Raw genomic sequence first — 25136 nt, 5'->3', positions numbered from 1 at the left:
TTCAGTAACCTTTCAAGGGATAGCAGCTTGAAACTTAGAGTAACAAAGATGCTCTCAGACATATTTAAATTCCAGACCTCTGAGACCAGACGGCTGTGCTGGAGGGTGGGCTGGCAATGCAGAAGCTCAGGCCACTGCAGTTCAGTGGGATTTGTCTGTTCCACAGAGGCTGGGTGGTGATGGTGGTACCTCTCTGTACACCTGTTTTCTCCCCTTCTTTCCTTTTTGCAGGCAGTATGGGTTTTTTCCCAGTAAAATGAGATGGAAACTACAGACAAGTTAAATATGTTCAGTGATGTGGAAATTCTGCAAAGGTTTGGGGACAGATGTCAAACCAGGAACCAATCTTTGCTTGCAGTGAAATGAAGTCTTTCTTCTGCATGTGGAAGACTTGTTCCTCCTAGCTGCTTGTGCCCTTCCCTTTTCTCTCCAGCTGGGGATGGAATCCTCTTTAACAAGATGGAAGTGCTTGGTGACTTCCTGCTGTATCCTCATGGCCTAAGTTAAAGACTTGCTAATTAAAGTATGTTATGAACATAAGATCTAATGTAATAGAAGACTAAGCTGTAGTCCTGAAGATACAGAATTTATATTTATCCCACATAGCACTTGATATAGTAACAAAATACATGATAAAGTAACAAAAATATTACTTAGCTGTATAATCATAGTAAAATAATGGGCAATGACAAGCAAGGTTTCTGTCCTTATCTAAAAGCATGTTGTTTAAATCATTGCAAGGAAGATAGCAAAATCAGAAATTATTAAATTTCTTTAAGACACTTATTTATAAGTGTCTTGAGATTATGTGGATACCAAGCTGGGGTTCTGTAAGAGGAATGTAGGAAGTGCATGAGGGACTGACAACATGTTATAAATGTATGCAAGAATTGCCCAATGCAGGTTTTTAAATAAACCTGAGAAATAAAGATTAGATATGCAACGTTTTCTACTGATCTTTTATTTAAAGCAAAACCATTTGGAATTTACAATTCTGTAGGTTCCTGTGTGAGCTCTCACTTTAGATTTGATAGCTGTAGTGATAGATTTGGGTTTGACATAGTTTTAGGATGAAACAAAAGGGTGAAATAAGTCCACCTCAAGAAATATCTCTGCCTGTGTTATTCTGATAAGGAAATATTGTACCTTTGTGGCTTGACTATGACTGACTTGATATGCTCTATACAGAAAAGAAGATAAGGTATGCTTGAAAATAAAGTATTGGTCCAATTGAATAATTTATTCTCTATTTATTGCAGACAGTTTTGTAAGATGAATTCCTTCAGTGTTTCAGTTATGTTCCTGGAAGCTCCCTGGTGGCTTAGCTTTTCTATGAAGGAAACTATACTTCTGTGGCTCATCTGAGCTACTAAGGGCAAGGTAACAAGTTTGTATTTCAACATTTTGCTCAACCTTGTGTGTAGCAGACTTCAATCAGACTTCCCTATTTCTGTGTCTCAGACAGCTGAGGATTATAATGCTCATGTAGCTGATGAACTTGGAAACTGGTGTGTTCATGAGGGTGATTTAATGCTATGTGCTCTCTCTGAACCTTTCCTACAACACTGCAGTGATTGACTGTTGTCTTTTCTTTGTGAAAATTTCATGCTGTGAGGATATTGTCAAAATGCTGGGGAGGCAGATTATGCTGCTTCCCCTGGTCCTGCATCTGTTGGGGGAAAGTAGAAGGGGGGACTTCCTAAGTGAAGTATGGTGGATTAATGCTTGGGTAGGTTTTTTAATTTGTTCTGGTTTTGTTTTGATTTGAGTTTTTTTGCTGGTTTGTTTTTGGGGCTTTTTTGTGTGTGGTGTTGTTTATTTTGGGGGGCTGGGGAGCAGCTTGTGGCTTTTTAAAATTTGTTTTCCAAATCCTTAATCTTTGTGGCCATTTTTAGATGATAATAACCCCTGAAATCAATCATCAGAATCTGAAGCAGGGATTGTGATGGATTCTGTCTTTGCAGTGCCTCCAGTATGTGCTGTTTTGAATTCAGCATGATGTGAACAGATGGTTGTTACAACTTAGCTTTCTGGTGCTCTTAATAGTACAAAATTATTGGAGTATTAAAAAAAAAAAAAGGCACTAGCATTTTCCTTGTTTCCATTCCTGAGCTGGAAGAGAGGGAAGTGGCCAGCAGAGGTGGTTTCCTCTGCACAGCAGATGCAGAGTGAGGAGCAGCACGGGGGCAACGTGGTGCCCATGTGCACAATTCCTCTTGACGTTAATGGCCCTTATGAATATAAAGTGAGGCTAGCATGCAGTGATTACACATGAAGAGCCAAATTATTATTGGTAATGATGATGTGTATATGTTTCAGGGAAGGCTGGATTGCTCCTAATGGGTTTTGTTTGCAATTCCCATGTTTAATGCGAGGTACTTCTGGCTCCTGAGTTCTTGTTTAAAATAGGATTCCCATCTTCTGCTGTCTGTGAAACATGGTTCCTGGTTTCTCTCCATTGATATATGCACTTTTGTTTTTGCTGTTCCTTTTTTTGAGGGGGTGTGTGGTGGCTTTTTTGGTTGCCAGGATTTTTTGTTTATTTGCTCTTGAACTGTCAAAATAAGCAGCATATTTTCACCTTATGTAAGGTATAACTTGCACCTTACATAACTGTTGTGATAGGAGTATGAAATTTTGCAGAAAATAACCCCCCTTGTGTTCCAACTTGTCCTCAGATATCAGAAGGACGGGGTGCAGCTGGTCCTAATTTCTGATTTATAACCAATTCAACACTATAGGTCTAGTTACATTGAATCAGAACTTTCACCATCACAGATTCACAAAGTGCAGTTTCTTGAAGCAACAGGTGATAGATTATTGTTAGATTGCTGGTGATAAATTCACTCAACCTGAAAATATGAGCATGTAGTGCTCTGTACAAGTGTCCTTGTGTGTGCTTTGATGTGGTTAGAGGTACAAATCTTACCCAAGAGGTGTCCTGTCCCTGCTTTGGAGGGCAGAGCAAGGAGCAAACCTGTCAAGTGAACACTTTCTGTGAAGTTTGTTTGTATTCTGATCCTCCCTAATGGAGGATTTCAAGCAGCAACTTTTTACTTTTTTTAGAAAAATGAAAGCGTGACTGTAGTCAAGAATAATTGCTTATCTGTTGCTGCCATCAGAGACGGTGGGGGGAAGATGTTTTCTCATTTTCATATTGGTTGATGTGTTCTTTTTAATATATAAATTAAATGATAAATAATGAGTTTTTTGTTCCCCTCAGTCAAACTGGGTTTTGTAGCTAATGGTTGAAACAAAGATAGCATAGAACCATAACACCTTGGTATCCTCCTCCTCCCAGCTGGGAAAGTGGCCGTGAAGTTCCTCTGACATCTGCCAGAATTTTACTCACACTGTTAATCTCCTTGAAGGACCAGATTTATTACAATGTTTGTTATGCATGGAGGAGGGAGAGGGAAATAATGGTTGGCACAGAGATTTGGGTGCTCTCCTGTGCTTCACTGAGATAACATCAGGCTATGAGTGAGGCCTTCAGCCCACCCCAGACCTCATTCAGCTGCTAAGCCCAGCTCAAGCCCAGGTGCAAGAGGAGCAAGAGGCCCAGATCATGGTTCTTGCTAATTTCACCAGCATCTCTGTATCTTTACAAGACAGACCTGTCAATCTCCCACAATAACCAATATAAACTTTGAAGGAAGACAATACACAGAGGCAGCAGCTGGCAAGTAATGGTGGAGTGGAAGCAAGGCAGCTGGGATTTTAGAGAGGACGGGAACAGGAGAAAAAGCATTCCTGCAGCTGGGGCTGGCTGTGCCCAGGCAGTTGGGAGTGTGTGACCACCACGAGGGGGCTGTGCTGGAGCAGGACAGCTGTGGGGAAGGAATGGGAGCTCTCATTCAGGTCATCATCTCCTGATGGCAGGCATGCTTGTGCTGGATTCACAGGGTGCAGCAATGGAAAATCTCAGGACACACTGAAAAACCTAAGCAATTCACTGATTCACTGTTAGATGACAGGCTTTACTTAGTCTCTTTTTACCTTTCTGTTCTTCTCTGAGTTTCTGTATTTGGCTGTCCAGCCTGAGATGCTGTCAGGGGCGCTTCCCACCCTGCCTTTGGATGATGTGGATGCTGAAACTGCCCGACAGGTGATGTTTGGATGCTGGCTTGCTCACAGCAAAGACCAAACTACGAGCAGCCAAGCTTAAAACCTTAAAACCTCTGCTATTTAAAAAAAAACAAACCCAAACCAAACCAAAAAACCTGACGGAAACCAAAACCCCAGAATTCTGAAAGTTTTTTCTGGAAAAAAGACTTAGCTGTTGCATCAAGAGTCTTCTTTGCTGGGGGAAAAAAAAAGTTAGGTGTTTTTGGTCAGTCTTTTCAAGGGACAGAATGCCAGTATGCTAATTATCATGATAATTAAATCTTTTAGAATTGCTGTTGGTGAATCTTAGTGATGTACACGATTGAAATTGTTAAATGGAGCTTTCAAAGAAGAAAATAGCCAGAAAAGCCATTACCTTTTGAAGGCAAAAATAGTATGAAATGAATTCTTTGTCCTAGGAAACCTTTATAAAGGATACTCTTCCTCACTTTGTAAGTAAGAGGAACAGGAGATGGTAATTTTAAACAGAAAAAACATTTTAATACTTTGTGTTCCGTGGTCAACTTCAGTGCACATCTTTTGACAAACCAAGGGAGGAGCCATGTTGTGAGTTCTGCTGAAAACCTTATCTCAGGATCTGGAATATGAGTAAACCAGAGGGATTTGCTCTCCAAGACATATCAGAGCAACTCCATTGAGTTCATGTCATTTATTTCCACTTTCCATTTTTTCAAACTGCTTTATTTAAAATTAAGTGAGATTTATCTCAGGCAACTCTGGTTTTGTGTAGTCTTTACTAGTTTATCAAGCATGGTCATTACTTTCCAAAAGATTTTTATTACAGCTTTAATAAATAATTCAAGATATGTCATTATTTTCATTGCTGTCTCAAGACTGAGCATTTCTAGTGGTCTTCAGGCAGCTGCTTAATTTATCCACTGCACATTATGGTATTGGAGGAGTAATCTCCATCTCTAGGAAATGAGGTTCATATTCAAGGCTAGGAATAGCTGGCATAGCAGTTGGTTTATGCTGATATTTTATTTTGGCAATCACCAGCTTTCTGACAACATTCAGTGTTTGCAGCTGTCCCTATTAGGGCATTAGCTCATATGCCTGCAGTAAAGATTTCCTTTCTTTAGTTACAGTAGAATGAGACAAATGTTACATTGCATTTATTTGTCTTTTCAGTTAATTCATGCTTTTGCTAGAAGATGAACGAACAGGAGTGCAGGAGAGAAGGGTATTGGAAACAGAAGTGGGTGGGAAAGAATAGAACCTGCACAACTTGGGGAAGAGCACCCAAATTTGGCCCATGGGGCAGAGGGAGATGATTATGACAGGAAGGAAGGGAGAGGTGTGAGACAGTGAAAGTATGTTGGATTGGGAGCTCCTTTGGGGTTAGGAGAAGCAGAAGGTTGAATGCATCTGCTCATGATGCACAGAGTTTGGCTTTTACCCATGGATCTTAAAGGTCCTTTTTGACAGAGAATTGGATTCACTCTTGAAACACTAACTTGAAAAACAACCCAACCTTTCTTATTTTTTTCCTTCTGAAAAGTGTTTTGGAACTCTGAGTTTCTTCTAGGTACACTGTTGGCAAAATGTGAATCCTGAAGGTTTAAATCTGCAGTGCAGACCCATTACAGTGGAGGAAAAGAATAAATTTTGATCATCTTGGTGACCCATGTGTTAGAAGGCTTTTTATAATATTTCTTTGTATCAAAACTGTTTGGTAGATACAATAATAAGGATCCAAAGCTGAGTTTGAGCTTCAGGTATGAGAGGGGACTGCTGTCTGCTGATTCCAGAAACAATCAAAAAATAATTACCTTGCATGATCAGCTCAGGAGTCTGTTAATTTATTGGCTTGGCAACAGTTGCATAGAGCTGCTACATGGGTGAGATAAAATTGCTTCAGTTTATTGGGAAGCATAGGAAGTCTTGCAAGTAAAAGGCATATGAGAACCTAGAAACATTCTTAAAACTCTCTTAAAAGGAGGCAGAATCATAGATTTTCTGCCTGGCTTCTGAAAGGAAGATGAAGTGTGATCTAGTTGGAGTAATGACATTTAATTAAAATTGAGCATTCATGAGAAGCAAGAGTATGATTTCATTGGCTTTTTTTTTCCTATGGATTTTCAGGTAGGAGCATATGTAAAGTCATTGAAGCATTTCTGGTATTTTGAAGCTTTCTGGTATTTGGATTCAAATTGCTGCTGGTAATGCCACTCAAAATTAAGGGAAAATATATCAGATAATATCACAGGTATGCAGCAAAGGTAGTACTTGTCTTTTTGTCTTTTTCTTTGTTTGTTTCTTTTTTGTTTTCCTAGTTTCTTTATTAATTTATTCAGTGTATATTGAGCTCAGGACTGCTGAACAAAATACTGGCAACTACAGAACTTAACCACTGAATCAATCACTCTCAGAAATGAGTACTTGCTGCATTCTCAAGTGACCATTTGGTACACCAAATTACCATCTCTTGCCTGGTGTCATTGGAAGAATGCCTTAAGGAAATGGCTCTATCCCTTTCCTAAGGAATAACAGAAGATTTCTGTTAAGATACTCTTAAGTCCTGGATAAGATACTCTTAAGTCCCCCATGTTCATGGTGTTAAAATACCAAGCCAGATCTGGACTTTATACTTCCTCTCTTTTTATATTTTTTAATATTAATTGTATAGTTATGATATTGTAGTGCTGGGTACAGTTAGTACCTAATATTTTCTGGGAAAAACATGTTCTGGGAAGAACGTTTTCTGGGAAAAAACCTTATTTCAGAAATCATGCTTGATTAAATCCAGTGTTAATAAGCAGGCAGGAGGTAAATGTTGGTCCATTCATCTCACATGTTCTAAGATTGTAATGTGTAAAAAGATTACACTTTACAATACTGCCTCCACACACCCCAAGTATCCCTGTCCCAAATCCCCCAGCTGCACCACATCTTGAAATTCAATGAATTATTCAATGGCTTTTTTCAAGGTAAAGATCAGATTAAAAGCCACCTTCTTGAAGAAAGCACCAAGAAGTTGCCTTTTTGCCCAAACAAAGTTTGGTCCATCATGCAGCCAGCTCCAGACAGGACAGGATGCTCCAGGTAAAAGCAGATGGGTCACTCTTCCAGTGTTTTGGGCATAAAGGACTCATCCATTTTTCCAGTTATTATTCTATTGGGATAACTCTTGAAATCAGGATAGGAAAAATTTTGTACCTTGTTTTGTACAAGCAATATGAAGTTGGCTCTGGTTACATGAATTCCAGGTCCTGACCATTTTATCTGTATCTTTGCTTGAACGATAACATCAAGATTGAAACTTTCTGTTACTGCTAAGTAAAAGTGTAATTAATATAGGGCTAATGCTTTGACAGGGAAAAAAAAATCTCCAAACCAGATGCTGGTATTAATTGGGCACTGAACTGCTTGAAATCATTCATTAGCCTGTAGGTACAGTGTTCCCAATCAGCTGCAGTTTCATTTCAGGCAGAAAGTGATAAGATAATCTCATTTTAATTAAGGTGATATTATAAATTAACCTGTCAATAAATGGCATTAACTTTTTCAGCAGTGCAGTTACAAGTGGATGGATTCATAGTACTGTTCTTTTGCCAAAAGACAAATATTGTATCCAGTGCCAAGCTGTTAAATACTAATGAATAATTTATTTAATGTATTTTGTCTTTCTCTGTTCACAATATGACTGACTGAGAACCAGCCCTCTCCAAATGTTCTGTTCTTCATAATTACGCTGAATTTTGGGCCTTACTGCTTCAACTCTTTGGTCTATTTTGGACAAGATAAGTACATTATCTGTTAATTTCCCTGATTCAGCTGAGGACTATTTTATATTAAAGGTTTTGGTGGGAAAGCATATTGGTAATTAATTTTTAAATTCAGTTTCTGCAAAAGGTTAGCATGTGTGTTCTCTGTAAACCTAATTGTGAAAATGATCATGGAAGTGAATCCACAGTGGCTCAGACATCAAAGTGAATTAAAAATGTGGTGAACTGCAGAAATACTTTATACTATATCTGGTCAGATACAGGTCATTATTCTCTTTTGAAAGATTATTAGGGCTTTTGGAAGAAGAGAGAACTATCTCCTAAAACCTTACTTGAAGAAAATTGGCTTACTATAGGCATGTAGTGTAAAGTAACATGTGATAAAATTATTTCTAAGATTTGTAAGTGCTTGTAGGTCCAGCTGTTTTTTTACTGGACTGTTGGTGCTGAAGCAGCTCTCTTTAGAAGATGGTCTACATGTTTAGTATCTTTTGACAAAATTTAAAACCAAATCAAAAAGTATGTTTGACACAATTTCAAACCAAACCAATGCATGTTCTGGTTTAGTATACTGCAGTAAAAAGGAACCCCAGTGTCCTTGGAAGTGAGACTGTGTTGGGATGAGACTTATGCTGGAAGTGTTGCTGAGATCTGAAGAGGTAATCCTGAGGTATATATGGAGTTGGTGAACATCACTGCTGCTCCTCTTCATGAGCAGCTGCTGCTGCTGCTGCATTTTAGGTTCACGTGCTGCTGCTGCGGGTTTGCCCCATGCCCTGTATAATCTGGTTTGTATGAAGGCACTTGACATTTTAAGCTTTTTTTTTTTTTAGCATATTTTTCTTTTTATCATCTTCTGACATCTGCATGCTATTTAAAATAGCACTACTATTCACTACTACCCCATCTGCTTCTTGAAGGCTACCAAATGTGCTTCTGTTGGAAAAGATGTTGTCTTTTTTCTCCTGCCCTCTTAGCAGCACCCTGGGGGCTGTTGCTAAGGCCTGGGGAGATCTTTTTCCCTGCCTGAGTGTAAAACAGGGAGACACATGCAGGAGCTGGTATGCAGTCTGGAGTAGAGGCTGGAGAAATAGGGCTTCAGTATTCATTGCTGGAGCTCTGTTGGGAGCCCTTGTGGGATGCAGGTCAAAATATTTCAAGTGCAAATTCAGTTTGTTTCGTCCCTGAACAGAGATCGTTTGCCTTACCTGGTCTGTCACAGGCAATAGCTTTTAACCAGTCTTTAAAATCAATTGGGGTGATTATGTTTATGGCACAATACCTGCTACTGAAAGTCTCTGTCCTGCAGGAAACCAGGACCCAGGTCCTAAGCATAAGTGCTTTGAGCAGTAGTCAATTATTTGATGGCTGGCTTTCTTCCTGCTATTTCCATGACGTTATATTACCCTAAGGCATACTGGAATGCTGAAGTGGAACTTTAATTACTATTTTTGATTGATCTGGGAGGGCATGGGGGGGCGGGGGCAGTATGAGGATCCACTAGTTAAACTTTAAAATAAAAAACAGTTACAGAAAGGAAAAAAAACCCCAAAAAAACAACAAAGCAAAAAACCCCACAAGGCACTGAACAGTGTGATTCAGTTATTCTGAATCACAGTTGTTCTGCCTTTGCAAAACATAATAATTAATTTTTAATTCTTATTTCCTGTCTGAATTAATTGCATTTTGTAGTCAAATATGTTCTTCTGAAATATTCTTTTCTTAAGTGACTTCCTGCTTAATTGCATTTTTAATTACGTGCCCTTCATAGTAACATAAATGTTTGTATTTGTCTCCTGTTCCCTAGTTTTTGATATATTCCCCCCACAGCCTGTACATTTCAGTGGTGCTTTGAGCTCCCACTTTGTTTTGCCTGAGTTCACTGTAGGTACCAAAGGCTGTTGATTTTCTGGGAGTTGGCAGTTTCACCTATTTTAAGGAAGACTAGGCAAATTCCATGTTACTGTACAGTACTGTACCAGCTGGGGCAGGAGAACTGATAGTGCTCTGAGACTTCCAAAGGATCCATAACCTCGAGAAAAATGTGGAGAAAATACAGATTAAATAAAAGAAATATTTTTTTTCTACATCTCTAACAGTGCTGTGATTCACCAGGAGGCAAGAAAAGAAGTTGATTTTCCTTCAGCCTCTTGCAGAGACTGTGTACACACTTCTCTTAGGTTGTTGAATGATAAGTAGAAAAATTAAAGGATGGCCATTTGTCGGATCTCAAGATCTCAGTCCTGAGATGCTGAGCCTCCGAGACCCTGGGGGGGCTCGGGAGTCCTGGAATGTTGCCAGAAGTGTCTGGTAGCTGGACTTTAACCCTACACAGGAGACGACAAGGATGAGGGCTTCACCGGGTGAGTGGTGAAGGGATTAGTTAATTAGAGGGTGAGACACAAGGTTTAGGATTTATGTACAGGGGGGTTTAGAGGAGCAAGATGGAGGAATTGGGGTGTGTCCTGCCCTCCTTCTTCTTCCTCCTCTCCTCCATCTTCTTTGGCCACGGTGGCACCTTTGGATTGGTTATTACTAAGAGTACACCGAGTTATAAGAATAGATGGTATTGGGGAAAAATGATAAATATTGTACACGTCACAATGGGTATAAAGATAGGTGCCTGCCCCGGAGGGCAGAGAGACAGTGTGCCCATGGCTGACTGCTGAGCAGATCTTTGTTAGGCTGAAAGAACATCTTTTAGATAAACAATTAATAAACATAAAACCAGAAAGAAGAACTGAAGCCTCTTCTCGTCCTTGAATACGCGGGCTGCCCAAGGCCACCCCCGGGCCTTCCAGGCCCCTCAAACAGCCGAGATAAACCGGCAGCCATTGGGGGATTTCATCCTAAGTGGAGGAAGCTTCTCTCAGCTCAAACAGCCAGAGAGCAAGCTGTCTTCCTAGGGAGGCACTGGGGAAATACTTCTAGGTTTTGTGCTTAGAAGAGAGCAAACCTAGTTGCCCACTGTTGGATTAGTATGAAATATGGAGTATTTCAGAATATACCCCATCTGAGAAAGAGCTCTTCTTTTCCTCTCTGGAGAGAAGATATTTTTGATAATTTAAATTAGTAGTATTTTGGTATCAGGAAATAAAAGGTGTTCATGCTTGCTTGTGGCACTTGCAAATATGAGGGCAAAACTCTTTTCTTAGCAGCAGGGGTGATTTTACATGCTGTGTGGAAAGTACCTGTGTGCTGGTCTGCCATCAGTGCCTTTCTCAGTGGCCTGTTGTTAATGACAGACCAACTGTAGGAGTCCCCATTTCTTCTCATTTTAGTTTTCAGATGTTCAGTTTTTCTACAAACCTTAATCTTTAAACCCCAAATCTTTTTAGCTGGAGAGCTGGTACTTTAAATTGTCTGAGCTTGAATGAAGGACTGTGGCTTTGGTCGATGGATGCTTTCTGGCCACTGATGATTGCTTTAGCTGCCAGCCCAGGGCTATTAAATGAATGGAAATTCTATAACAGGGTGACAGAGCCAACAGACAAGTGCCTATTCTGGGCTTGCTTGTTCTGCCAGACAACAAAAATGTTGTGAAGCTGCGTAACACTTGCATTGTGATTAGATGCATCACTTATTCATGTTCTGCAAAATAAACACATTTAGATAGCTGACCATGATAAGCATTTGGAGAAGTAATAGTCTTTAGGCATCAGCAAAGACATAATTAAACTGAATATTGAAAAGAACTTCACAGCTGTGAGTACAGTTAATCAATGAAATGGGCTCTCAAAAAAGCCAGTAATGTTCACATCAGTCCTACATTTTTGTGTCCAAGAATAATGTCATTAATAACCTACTAAAAGTGATGGAGACCAGCCTTCTGTAGCTCAAAGTGAACAGTAACCATCCACTGGCCTCCTCTTGGGGAGCTGCTGCACTGTAACCCTGCTGGGGATGGGGCTGCAGTGTGTTGATTCACAAGAGTAAACATCTGCACGTCAGTTATAGCAAGAAGGACTGCTAATAGGAAGTTGGTGTGTTTAGCACTGAGATAGTGCACAGTGCCATTGCAGTCACGGTACAAATCCTTAGGCTCTTCCTTAATAAGAGGAAATTTAATTTTCCACAAGAAGAAATGTTATGCTACTGTGTTCCACCTATTAATGTCTTTGTAATCAGAACATTCACTGTGAGCCTAGAATTAAAAAATCACATAATAGGCTGAGTTGGAAGGGACCCATCAGGATCATCAAGTCCAGCTCCTAGCCCTGCACAGGACACTGCAAGAATCACACCATGTGCCTGAGAACATTGTCCAAAGTATTGGTAGTTCTGCAAGGAACAGGGGAGTTGCACTCCATCATTATGGGTGCCTTTCAAATTGAGATAGTCTACAAATCTGACTCTTACATGCAGTAGGGAATGAGAAAAAAGTCAAGCTGGCAAAGAGTGAAGTATAAGGAAACCACAAAGTAAGATGGAAAAGAAGAAATCATGTAGCAAAAGGAGAGGCTGGAAAGTCTAGCAAAGTGGTGGAGAAAGTTGTTAAATAATGAAGGAAATTAAAGGTAAAGAGAAATGATGCAAATAAGTGAAAATCAGAGGAACAGATTGAAAGGGGAGGAAGAAGGCAATAATTTAATAGTCACACTTTATTAAAAATACAGGTAAAATAGCAGTGAAAAGAGTGTCTGTGTATAACAGCTGTGCAAACTTGCAAACATCAGTACTGATTAGATTTCTAGGATGTGTATTGGCAGATGGATTTACTTGGAATGCTTTATGTAAGCCATAGGCTCAGCTATGTCTTACTGGCCCTTCCTTTTCAAAGATAGGCGGGGACAGTAGTCTGGCAAGTTAAGGATGGAAATCCTCTTTCCAATTCTACTTTACTACTAATGTGCGGGTAAGCTGGTGATCTGGGGTGGTAATGAACCTCTAACATTAGATGGATGTTAAAAAAATATCTGTGCATAAGTCCCTCATATGTCTGTGCATAAATCAACACTCCTCCTAAGTGGGACTTCCCCAAAACTTTTACTTAGGAAATTTTGGATGTTATTTTGTTTTCTTGGACTTCAAAATCTGAAATTTTTAGGCTTTTTTTTTTTTCCCAGAGAGATGTGAGACCAGAAAAACTTGAGTTAGAAATAAAAAAGTTGCATTTTTGCTATGTAAATCATGTATGCAATTTAAAAAAACAAATCAAACCAAACAAAAAAACCTCAAAAAAGAAAATGAAAATCCACCCAGAACACAACCCTGTCTCCCTCAACAACTGGCCAGAGGAATAAGAGTCAAATTTTAGGATACTCAATGTCAAAGTGGAAAATCCTGGTGTATGTCACTGCTGGCAGCTTTATGAATCAGGACTATAGGAAACAAGGCTGTCATCTCTATTGCTTTTCAGTTGATTTATAACTGCTTAACACCCAGCTTCTCATCTCTATTGGACTCTTACCTTGGGTAAAGTGAAGTAATAGAGTTATTATGTCTTGTGGAATGACAATGCTTCCAAAGATTTGTGTGATTTGATTAGATGGACAGTGGTAGAGTGACTTTCTGAATAGCTCTATTTAGTGATAGGAAATATGTGTGGAACTTTAAATCTGTGGTGTTTCAGAGTAAGATATCTCAGTCCTGTTGAAATCCAGTCATATTTTAGTGACTGAGTTAGCTTTTTAAATTTCTGATCTTTAAACTCACAAATGGAACTGTAAATGTCCCCTTCCAATTTTTTATTTTGCATTGGTTTGTGCTGTCACCCAGTCTCTTCTTCATGTTTTCCAGCAATCACCCCATCCTAAATCAGAGCTAAAAAGCTACATACCCCCAGATAGAGAACTTCTATTGGCTGTACTGGAATTAACCAGATTAATTTAGATTAACAAAGTTCTGAGTTTAGTTTTCTCTGCTACTTCATACTTTGTATAAAGTGTTTTCCAAGATCACCTCTTTGAAGCACTGTTTCCATGTGACAGACCAGTCACTCAGTTAAGCAGTGATTTGGTGACCTTTGAATTACAAATCTCTGTGTAAAATTGATATTTTGGGTATTACTCTGCAGCATGAAAATTGTTTGAATTTTCCTCCACTCCACTGCTAGCTATATATGTTATCAAGGTTTCTCATCAATCATCAGTACATTTGTTCTTTGAGTTTGTTTTCTTGTTAACTGGATGGTGACTCTCGGCAGTCAGCATGCACTTTTGAGTTTCTGCAGACAAACATGAAGAAACTGCTGTGTTGGGTGGAATAACGGTGGTACAAATAAGAACATAAAGGTTATTCACTTGTTGGTGCATAGGTTGATATGTGACCTGAAATTAAACTGGGACATGGCTGGGGCCTTCTGCAAAGAACCAGCACAGCTGGTCTGACACAGGTTGAGAGTCCTGATGTGGTTTAGTCCCTGTTTTACTTACAATTGAGAGCCAATAGAAGAGAACAGGACTTTAGGATTTAACTCTGTTGAAACGGGGCAAATGGAACTTGGCATAAGAGAATAACTCTTGGATTGTGCACTGGGTGGTGCTTCCAGTTCCCTGTCTGGGAACATTGCCTCCCACAGCACATCTGTGTTGGTTTGACTAGAGGTAAAGCAGTTGAAATGATGAGTTTCCTCAGTAGGCAAAATAGAAAAGTCTTGATCTGAATACAAAACACCTATTACTTCTCCTGGAATTATTCAGTGAGGGACATACTGGAAAGAGGGTCAGTTCTTAGCTGAGAATAAAAATGAACATATCAAATATTGAACTACCAGGGAGCTGACATTGTTTCAGCTCTTAGATTTTTTCCCTCTTACACATGTTATATCTATAATGTTAATTAAGTTGTATTGCAGTCAGTAGGTTTCAGCATATCTAATTACCACCAGGTGGAATGTAAGTTCTTCAGTCTGCCTGCCTTCTATTTCAGAGAGGAAAGAAGAGAATATTTTTATTCTCTGAGTTGGTTTTGGTTGTTTTTTCCCCCTTGATTTTATTTTTTTAATGTATTTGGGTTTTTTGTTTTGGTGAGTGGGGTTTTTTGGGTTGTTTTTTTTGGAGGGGGGGAGGTGGGTTGGTTTGGTTTAGTTTTCATTCTCCTGTTGATTTCGAAGGACAGAATGTTTGATAAATGGATGCCTTAAGCTTTCACCCAACCCGCATAACAAAAACCCTACAAATTCCCCCATACTTGAAGAGGTAATTATTACCTTGCAATGCTGTTTTGAATAGGAAAAAATAGTGGAACTGGCTGATACTGGAAATCACTAATAAGTGATTAAATGTTGAATGACCAAAAATTGGAATCTCTGTGCTACCTAGAAAGCCTTCCATGCTTTGTTTCCCCACCAAGTGAGCATTTCCTTGAGTATGAAGGTACAGTGCACACAGAATCAGCAACTCTGCCTATACAGAAGGAAAATATTTTATTCTTCACAGTGGGTCTGCAATTGCAATCACTAATACAGGGGAAGAAAAAAGATGCCAGTGAAAGTGCTGGACTGGTTCAGCAAACACTTATGCATATTAGGTATACCTAATTAACCTAATATCTGCCTTTGCCAACATCAGCATGTATTGCTTAAAAACTCAGGATGAAGCCAGAAGGTAGAAAAATTAATTCTTGGTTCATGCAAGAATAGCTGATAGGTTATTACTCTGTCTCTCCATTTGGAATTGTAATATTTCTGTCTGTAACTTGCAATTAATATAATTCTCTGGAGAGCATTAATTTGCCATACCTTAAGTTATCAAAATTGTGTTCTCAAATTTATAATTTTTCTGTAATGCAGTTCTCATGTCCTTTTCTTCCTCTGCGCATTGCATTGAGCATTAACCAGAAAGATATGAAGTTCCTTGTCTTTATTCCAAAAAAGGTAGATTGCTCTTTTTCCATGATGTCATCTTCTTTTATCTACTAAAAGGATAAGTAGATAATGACATGGCTTCAATAATAGTAGATAGAATAGGAAGACTCTAAAAAATTTTCCATAATATTTTATTTTTATCATCTTACTCCACTGCTGAATGTTTTCTAAAACAGATTTTGTTGGAGCTGTGTGTCTTTCTACTCTTTTGAGATTGCCAACAGTCTTGCTTGATAAACTTTAAGGATCATCAGGAATTTAAACAGAATAATTTTATCACACTGGGGGTACTCTCAGTTGGGCACATGAGCCCATAAAGCCCCTGATGATTTTTGTAATAACTCACTACAACATGCCCTGTTGTATTGCAGCTGTTAAGAAAATCTGATTTCCAGCAGTGCAAGACCTTTCTGAAACTTCTGCCCTTTTTTGCAGGGCTGAGCAATGGAGATGGTCAGTCCAGGGCAGTGTGTGGGGATATGTGGTGTAAATCCCCTTTCCCCCACCCCCAACCAAACTGTCAGACGCTCCAGAAAATTCCAGGGATCAATCCTGCAGCACAAGTGGTATAAAGGAGACAGTATTTTAGTGAGGGCATAGTGACTGAATGAGAAATATGGTGTTAATAGGAGTGCATAATAACTGTATAGTGAAAAGAATAAAGAAAAACAAAGAAATGGGAAAAGCAAGGAAGATACAGGACCCATCAAGATGTTATATTTTTAACATTTCATTTAATTGAGCTTTTATTGTTTTATCAAAGACAATAGTGAAAGGTATTGCTACAGATAGCACTTTTGTTGAACTTAATATTTCAAAGAAATTTTCACTTAGAATGGCCACTTCTCTGTCCCATTATTTGTAACATGCATTTTTATTATGATTAGGAAACTGAATTTTTAAAATGATAACTTTTAACTTCCTTGCTGTCTTGGAATGAATGATCTTTGCAACAGAGACTTCTTTCCTACTGGTGTAGAAGGAGATTACCTCGTGGAGAATGCTCCTGAAATATAAATAATGTATCATCAGGAACTGTAGAACGATGTAGGTGGAGGACTAGAAAAACTGAATGTTTGCCAGGCTCATCTATTTTTCATCAAAGCTGGTTAAATCTAGTTGTCACAGCCCAAGATATTCACAGATCTTGGTAAAAGCCATTCTTCTCATAAGTCTTATTTCTTTAACCAAAAATTGCAGTTATACTAGTTCTTTAAAGGCTTGCAGGATCTAGGAAGTTTGTTGTGGTCTTGTAGTTTTGTTTGAGTTTTTTTCTCTTGTTTGTTTGGGGTCTTTTTTAATACAGATTTCAACTCACTTTGTGGACAAGTTGAGACATTATGCATTTTTTCATATGGATCTCTGATACAACAGAAAAAAATAACCATTTTTAATTAAAAACTTGTTTGTTCTTTAATTGAACTGCCAGGTTTTTCTCTGAGGACTACAGAGCTAGTTCACAAAATAGACTTACCTTTAGGCACATTTGAAAATTCAAGCCTTTAATGTGTTTTGGAAGCCAAAAGAGTTTAAATCTGGTTCCTAATAGCCAGAAAGTTAGCTGTGTGGATTATTAGCAGAATATATTTTTTTATGTCATTGCTTCCTATTATCACTTGGATAGGTTTGATAATTTTTGGAGTAGCTCCAGTGGGGTCATAAAGCACGTGTGAGAGGGTGTGTGTGTAAATACCAAACATAAACACAAGTGTGCAGATAGTGTCTGGCCATAACAGAAGTAGAATGCTTGCAGGCATGCTGACACACGCCAGGGCAGAAGAAAGAGAGCCCTGTAATAAAATCTCATTGAGGATGCAGAGAGAATGTGTCAGCATTAGGCATTCTCCTCATGTTTCACATAAATGCATCCTCCTCTCAGGAGGGGATGAACAGTGCGTTTGCACGGGCTCATTCAAACTGAACGTTGGTAAAAGAAGAGTCTTGAGCAAACACTGAAGCGTCTGGCATTTTTTAAAGACAGGGGAAAGGTTAAGCTGACTGCTGTTTAAACTGCTGTTTATTGGACATTTATTTGCTGACCGTGTTTATTGAAGGTGGTGTTGAAAAGATCATTGGCAAGATTTCGGATGGCTGCATAGCACAGGTCAGAATTCTATTAAACTAATGCAGTTTTTACAATGAAGTTGAGATCTTCATAGGTGACTTTGTAAGTTGTTTTTATATCTGAGGATGGTTAAATTGTATTTTTCTGGAAGATAAAAGAAGGTAGGATGTGCCTTCTCGGTATCATTTCCTTTCTCTCTCTCAGAGCACTGCAGCTTTAACTTTGCTTAGGGCTGTAGTAAATGAGTAACTTCCTCTGGATCCAGCGTTTACAAACCAGAACATTTATTAAAAATAATTAGATTTCAATATGAATGTTTTGGGGTTTTTTTGTTTTTTTTTTTTTTGCTGTTTCAAAAATAACAGAGCTCACTGTACTTGCTAATTTTCTCCTTAATGCACTGAGGGTCAGCTGGGGGAGAGTCACAGTCACTCTTTTGGGTGAGGCACACAGTCATCTTGCAGTGCCTTAGGCATATTTAAAAGCATCACTTGTGAATTTTTAGAAACAAAAGGTAAGGCAGTATATGGACACTAGATATGGTCTTGCATTGTACTCACAGTGAAGAGATTTAGAAGAACCAAGGAATTTTTGAGGTATTCTAATTTTACAGTGGTTTAACTCTCCGACCTTGCAATAGACACACACACACAGGCACCACCTCTCTGTGTAGCTGAATGTCAGAAATAAATTCATTCACTGCTTCATCAGGGTTCTTCTTTAGTGGTGTCTGAAACATTAGGGGAAGTCTTGTGTTACAAATACATTTGAGATGTTATTTGCTTCACTTCCTCTGCATGCACATGCTCTCTGTTTATAATTATTTTTTTTATTTTGAAGGCACTCTTTCCAGGACTTTTATGGTGATTTATTATTTTTTATTATTTAATTTATTTACTTTTTCCCTGTCTTTCTCAGAGATCGGATAAAATGTTTTGTAAATTAACTGCTGCAATGAAAGTTTGTGTTCCTGGTTGTGAAGTCTTGCTTATGTAGTAAAAGTGGTTGGCAATATTTCCTCAGGAGAGCTGCACTAGGAAAATACTCAAAATAGCAGTGTTTTCCTTTAAAAATGTGTGTGTATGCATGTCATTTATGTATATAAATATATGCTATATGTGTCTAGAGCTGGTATTGAACTGTGTATGCAAAACAGACAGGTATGGTGTTTGTATTAGTGGCACTGCCTTCAGATTGCTTAGACATTCTTCCATGGACATTCTGGATTGGAGGTTCCTAAAGGAATAACACAAACTCACATGCAGCTCATCTTGGGGTTGACTGGCTCTGTTTGGATATCCAGTGTAGCTGTGAGCAGTCACATGCTCTGTACCTGCTTCCTTGGACAATTTGATTGCATTAGTGGTCTCAGGTGAATGGTAGAAACCAGGTTACCCTGCTGTCATTACTGGGAGTAAGCAAGGTCAATAAGCTTATGCAGCCTCTAAAGCATTTCAGTACTGGAATGTGGTTTTCTTTTGTTATGGTTTATTTATTTGTTTTGTTGTTGTTGTTATTGGCTTGTTGGTTGGTTGGTTTTAATTTTTTTGTTTTGGTTTTGTTGTTGTTGTTTTCTGTACTAGGACAAAAAATCTTGCACTGGGCTCTGTGTGTGTATTTACTGCAGTGACACTTGAAATCAGAGTAACTCTGGAATCCTAAGACAGTAAGGTGTGCTTCCTGTGAGTTTCCTATGTATCTGTTAATAGGTTTCCAAATGACATGGTTTGATTTTATGTTTGAATGAAAGTATTATGTGAGCAGAACATAGCTTACTGAGTTCCACAAGAATTTCTTTAAATACTCACCCCTACAATCTCTTTTACAGCAGCTAATTTTGGAAACACTGGGTGTGATCAATTTTGAGTGAAAGAACCTATGATGGAAAAAGGCATGACATGAAGCTTAGAGAATTATTGTGGTCCATGGTATTGCTTTGCTGCCCCCATGGTTGTCAGATGCTCTGGATTTGACTGTATTTATTGCTTGGTACAGTGTGAAATGACAGGCAGCTCTGTCATGTGCTGGTGTTTGAGAGGGGAAAAAAAGTGATGCATGTTGAGACTTGCACCACTTTCAATACTGGTTAAAAGCCTAAAAGACACAAATTCTTCCTGGGTGGGGCAGCTGTATTCAGTTTGGGTGGCCAGGTCTTGGTAGCAGAGGAGCTACACAGGGGGCTTCTGTGAGAAGCTGCCAAAAGCTTCCCTGTGTCTGGCGGAGCCAATTCCCAGTGGCTCCGAGACAGACACACCCCTGGCCAAGGCTGAACCAGTCAGGAATGGTAGTAATGCCTCTATGTTAACATATTTAGAAAGGGAAAAAAAAGTTATTGCATAGATGTATTTGTGGCCAGAGAAGAGCAGAGTGAGAATATGTGAGAGGAACAATTATGGCCAGTGAAGGAGGGACAGGAGCTGCTCCAGGCACCAAAACTGAAATTCCCCTGCAGACCATGGTGCAGCAACTGTGCCCTGGCAGCCCATGGAGGATCATGGGGATGCAGAGATCCACCTGCAGCCTGTGGAGGAGACCCACACTGGAGCAGGTGGACGCCTGAGAGGGACCCTGTAGGAGATCCATGGAGAGAGGAGCTCATGCTGGAGCAGGTTTCCTGGCAGGACTTTTGAGTCCATGGGGGACCCATGCTGGAGCAGGTTGTGTCTGAAGGGCTGCACAGTATGGAAGTGCTACCCACATGGGAGGAGTTCATGGAGAACTGTTTCCTATAGGAGGAACCTCATGCTGATCTCTTTTCCCTGAGGAACATCAGGAAGAACATGTGATGAACTGACCATAACCCTCATTCCATTTCTCCCTGCACCACTGCAGGGGGCAAAGGTAGAGCTGGGAATGAGGGAAGGATGGGTGAAAGGTGTTTTTTTATGATTTATTGTACTTCTCATTATCCTGCTCTGATTTTGTTAGTAGAAATGGATTTATTTCCAATTTGAGTCTGATTTGTCTGTGGTGCTATCTGGTGAATGATGTCTCTCTGTCCTTATCTCAACCCATGAACCCTTTGTTATGTTTTCTCTCTCCTGTCCAGCTGCAGAGAGGAGTGATGGGGCTGTTTTGGTGGGTGACTGGCACCCAGCCAGGGTAAACCCATTACAGCAGCCTCTTCCTATCCCATACACATGGCAGGTTTTGATTGCACTGAATTTTATGCTGTTGTTTCAGTGTTTGGGAGTTGTGTGTTGGAATTTTTAAAAAATTATTTTATTTTTAAATTAACTCATTTTGAGTTCTTTTTTTTGAAAACTGGGATTCAAATCCCAGTGCTATCTTAAATGTTAATTAACTTTCAGTACCAGAACATAGTTTCTTGCTTTTCTGAAATCTGATGATTAATGCTTTTGTTTACTTCTAAGTGATACGTAGTCATGTCATCACTGAAGCCCTGTTCCTTTTCTAAAATTGATGTTCTTGGCTTTGCGTGGGCAAATGTTTTCTTTTTCTTGCAGAAATGCCTTAACTTCTTGTCCAGAATCCAAATTCTGAATGGAATTTAAAATGTTAATTAACTTTAGAGCAATATTTTGCAATTAAGTCTTAACATCAAGTTTTACAGGATCATATAATGGTTTGTGTTGGAAGAGGTCTTAATGATCATCTATTTCCAGCCCCTCTTCCATGGGCAGAGAAAACTTCCCCTACAGCAGGTTACTCAGAGCTCCATACAGCCTGGCCTTGACCACCTCCAGCAGGGGTGAGTCCATAACTGCTCTGGGAAGTAAGTTAGAGTTAATCCTTTTTTCTGACTACCTATTAGAAAGATGAAGGCAATGACACCCATTTTCCTGTGTTTAAACAGGACGCTTTCAATATCATTGCATAGTTGATTCTGCTGATAAGCTCAGAGGGTTTTAGTTCTACAAAACTAACCAGTCATTTGGCAGCTCTGCATGTCTGCCTTTCACTTCTAAACGTTTTAAACATTTGTTTCTAGGAGAGCTGTCAGGCAGTTCTCAATCAATATTTATAGTATTCTTATTTGTCAGAGAACATAAAGAATCTCTCTGAGTGTGTTATAATCTACATCACACCTGTGAGTGACTGCAGCCTTTCACTCAATGGTAGAGAAATGTCAAAGGGGCTGTGTGGTTATCCCTGTGTTGTTTCAGGATGGCAGTAGAAGAATTAGACATTTCTTGGAGGATATGTGTAGGGGGATAGAATATAAGAAAATAAAGGTACTATAGAAAGTAATCTTACCCCTAAGGAGTTGCAGCTGAGCCAATTATTAGAGATTAGGAGCAGGCCTGGTTTTAACAGGCCACAGCTGTAGCAAATAAGAAGAGTGTTATAAAAGAGTGGATTGGTTGGCTGAGGGGGCTTGGAGTCAGTTGGCTGCTGTGAAAAGAAGGAAGAGGCAGTGCCTAGAGGAGCTGCCTACCAGAAACATCAAGGAGGTATGAAACTCTTGTAATAAGGAAACAACAATATGGAACCTTTGCAATACAATGACAACAGATACGTCTGAGCTGTCCCAGGAAAGATGTACACTGGTACATTAGAAGAAGTGGAAAGAAAATCAGAGCTAACATATTCTGGGAAAGTGTAACTTCCCTTATGATGCCTAGGAAACTCACCATTTTGTAGCATTGTGCTTTCTCAGGAGGTGAAACTGTTGGCATTTGTTACATTTACATTGTAAACAAAAGTGTTGTGTCTGCTTCTGATGGATATCCACTTAATGATGCAAAGGCAGGCTTTGAGGTCAAAACTCTTCTGCTAATTTAGTTGGCTGCTTACTAATTTTGCAGATGGGGGAAAAATATTTTATTGGGGTGTTAGGGATACCTAGCAACTCAGAGGTTTTCAGAAGTTCTAGTTCAGGACAAAAACAAATAAAAAGAAATGGCAACTTACAGAACATTCCTAATGTACACTTTTTTCTAGTTAAAATTTGGTTCAAGAAGGTAACTATTAAAAATTGAAATTATTAATAGATTTTTGTATTTTAAGCTACTTTTTAAGTTCAAGCTGTAGTAATTTAGGAAGGTTTTGGCCTTTTTCACACCCATCTGAGAGCTACAGAGAGGGGAAAGACTCAAAGTTGTGCTCATGCTCTAGGAAAGACTGACCTCAGCCCTTCCTGGTGACTGGTCAGCTTGAAAAGTGGACACAAGCTACCTTTCTGCTCAGCTGTTCTCATAGATACAGTCACTCTCCAGGATTTTTTAGGGAAAGAGAGGTAGCTTAATGTCTTAAGACAGCTGCTTCTGTGCAAGAACTTGGCTCTTTGGTGAAAAAAATCTTCCTTTCAGATACTGGAGAACAAATTTGAATTATAAATCCTTTGGATTTAGAATGTTGTTTTGCTCTGTGAAGAAAGTATGAGGTCCTTGAATGAATGCAGTTGTACTAAACGGCTGGATTTTGTATTTGGTTGAGTACATGCAATAAACATCAGTCAGATCTCATTGAAGGGGATGCTGCAGCTGTTGGGGAAAATGCTGTGAGTGAAATTAAAGGGTAATTATGACTCAGTAGTTTTTGCATAGAGTTTCTAAGAAACTGAATAGTCATTTACCAATCAAAACAGTTCATTGAAGTTAATGCTTTATGGATATGAAAAGGGATGATGAGGCTATAGGCGTTGAAGAAAGTAGCAACAGGACAATAAAGTCCTTGCTGCAGATCAGGTGGTCTTGTCAAATTTTTTTTTAGTCTTGGAAAATCCTTTTACAGTAATGTTTTTTGCTAGCCTTTTGCCCACTCAAAATTTAAGATGCAGAAAATGTAAATGTCACTTCCATATTAAGGATTAGCTTTGGGCTTTGAGGAAAAGGCATGAAGTTAATTGGAAGGTCATAAATAAATCAGTGCATTTCTCATGTGTATTTATGCATATACTTTAAAAATCTCTTTGTAGAAAAAGAAATCATTGGTTTCTAAAGAAGATTTGGATAAACTTCTGCCCGTTGACCATCTTAGCTGCAGCCTGTAACATTCTCTAGTTTTCATTTAGCTGAGAAAACTGTTTCTGAATTTCAGGAGCTGGCTGTATTGTTTCAGAAACAAAAAGGAGATGCCACATACCTTAAATAGAAAAATATAATTTTTGCACCTGATATCAAATACTTAATAAAAAGAAAAAGAGAAAAAGAGGAAAATTTTTATTGTAAAAGAAACAGCATTTAATGGAAAATTTGTGTGTGTTTGTGGTGCCAGATGAATTTTATTTCTCAGTTTTAGTGAAACTATATAATGAAAAATGCCTGTAATTGCCACCCTTGGAGGTATTTCAAAGACGTGTAGGTGTGGTGCTTAGGAATGTTTTTAGTGGTGGACTCAGCACTACTGGATTTATTATTCTGTGATTCTATAATATGATCATGACAGTTAATATAATAATATAATCTTTGGCACATAATAATTAATACACATCTTCAATTTTAGAAAGATTTCCAAGAGTTTTTAGCATGCTTTTTTCCATTAATTAAAAATAAAATCTTCAAGTACCGATTACAGTTAAATTGCTTCAGGAATGCTGAACCAGTGATCTTGGGGCTGTGAATGGCACGAGAGCACTGTCATCTCTGGCTCTGTGGCACTGGTGGACAGCAATGGTGTGTAGCCCTTCTGCTTCAAAAGCCAGTGGTCAGCAGCTGGCCAGAAGCAGAGAACCCCTTCTGGCTGGGGCAATCCACACAGATGGTGGGAGCTGCTGGCCCTTCCACCAAGGTGGGTGCAGAGAGGGTCCAGCCATGGTGGAGCATCAGTAAAATCATCTTGATCACCTTCTCCAGTCCCTTGTGCCTGCAGTGATTTGAGCTGTAACACTTACAGGTCTGTGTGCTCACTAGAGCATCTCATTGGACTTCAGTGGCTTGGTGCCACTTAGAAATGGAATTTCCAACTTCATAAAGGCAATGCAGAATGATGTGGGGAAGCACTCAGTTGATGTGAAAGTGCTTTGTCAAACAAAACTGCTCTAAGTTGTTGTGGGTTGACAATCTTTTAGATTTTGCAAAAGTGTTTTGTGTATGATACACTCTAGATTAGCTATATTTCAAATTTATAATATGAGACTAAGGAATGAAAATTTACATATCTTAGTTATCAGACTTCTCATGTTTTTTCAGAGCTCTTTTGTATGCTGTTTCATGGTAGAGTCGCTTTCAGTGGTTTCATAGTTGGTAGTAGTATGTGGAAATTGTTACCTTGCTCCTAATTTAATCATTAGGGGAAAAAATATTATAGTCTAAGGATGATATAGTGGTGGGCTTGTTTGTTTGTTTTGTTTTTTTTTTTTCTCCATCTCGGTAACTGGGAAATTAATGCTGAGTGGATGCTGTGCTCAGAAAACAAATGCTGTACATAATTCTGTTTTGAATTAAAGTGGCACCATACTAGTGTGTATATCATTACTGATATGCCTCCTGGGCCTTGTAGAGTA

General features: G+C 39.0%; 1 protein-coding gene across 7 annotated transcripts in view; it reads left to right on the top strand.

The window, feature by feature from the left end:
* Positions 1–25136, top strand: part of FRMPD4 (FERM and PDZ domain containing 4) — a 297809-nt gene that overhangs the window by 94386 nt on the left and 178287 nt on the right. The window contains exon 1 of one of the 7 annotated variants that reach the window (XM_074534700.1): positions 17558–17767. The exons of 5 other annotated variants lie outside the window; for them this stretch is intronic. The gene's annotated coding sequence lies outside the window, so the exon portion shown is untranslated. Of the gene's footprint in view, positions 1–17557; positions 17768–25136 lie in introns of those variants that run through there. One more of the 7 variants, XM_074534697.1, reaches the window with a different exon arrangement.

The sequence above is a fragment of the Zonotrichia albicollis genome, chromosome 2 (genome assembly GCF_047830755.1).
Source record: "Zonotrichia albicollis isolate bZonAlb1 chromosome 2, bZonAlb1.hap1, whole genome shotgun sequence".
In the NCBI taxonomy this organism is placed as follows: domain Eukaryota; kingdom Metazoa; phylum Chordata; class Aves; order Passeriformes; family Passerellidae; genus Zonotrichia; species Zonotrichia albicollis.
Note: the sequence above shows the minus strand (reverse complement) of the source record. Positions and strands in the feature narration are given on the sequence as shown.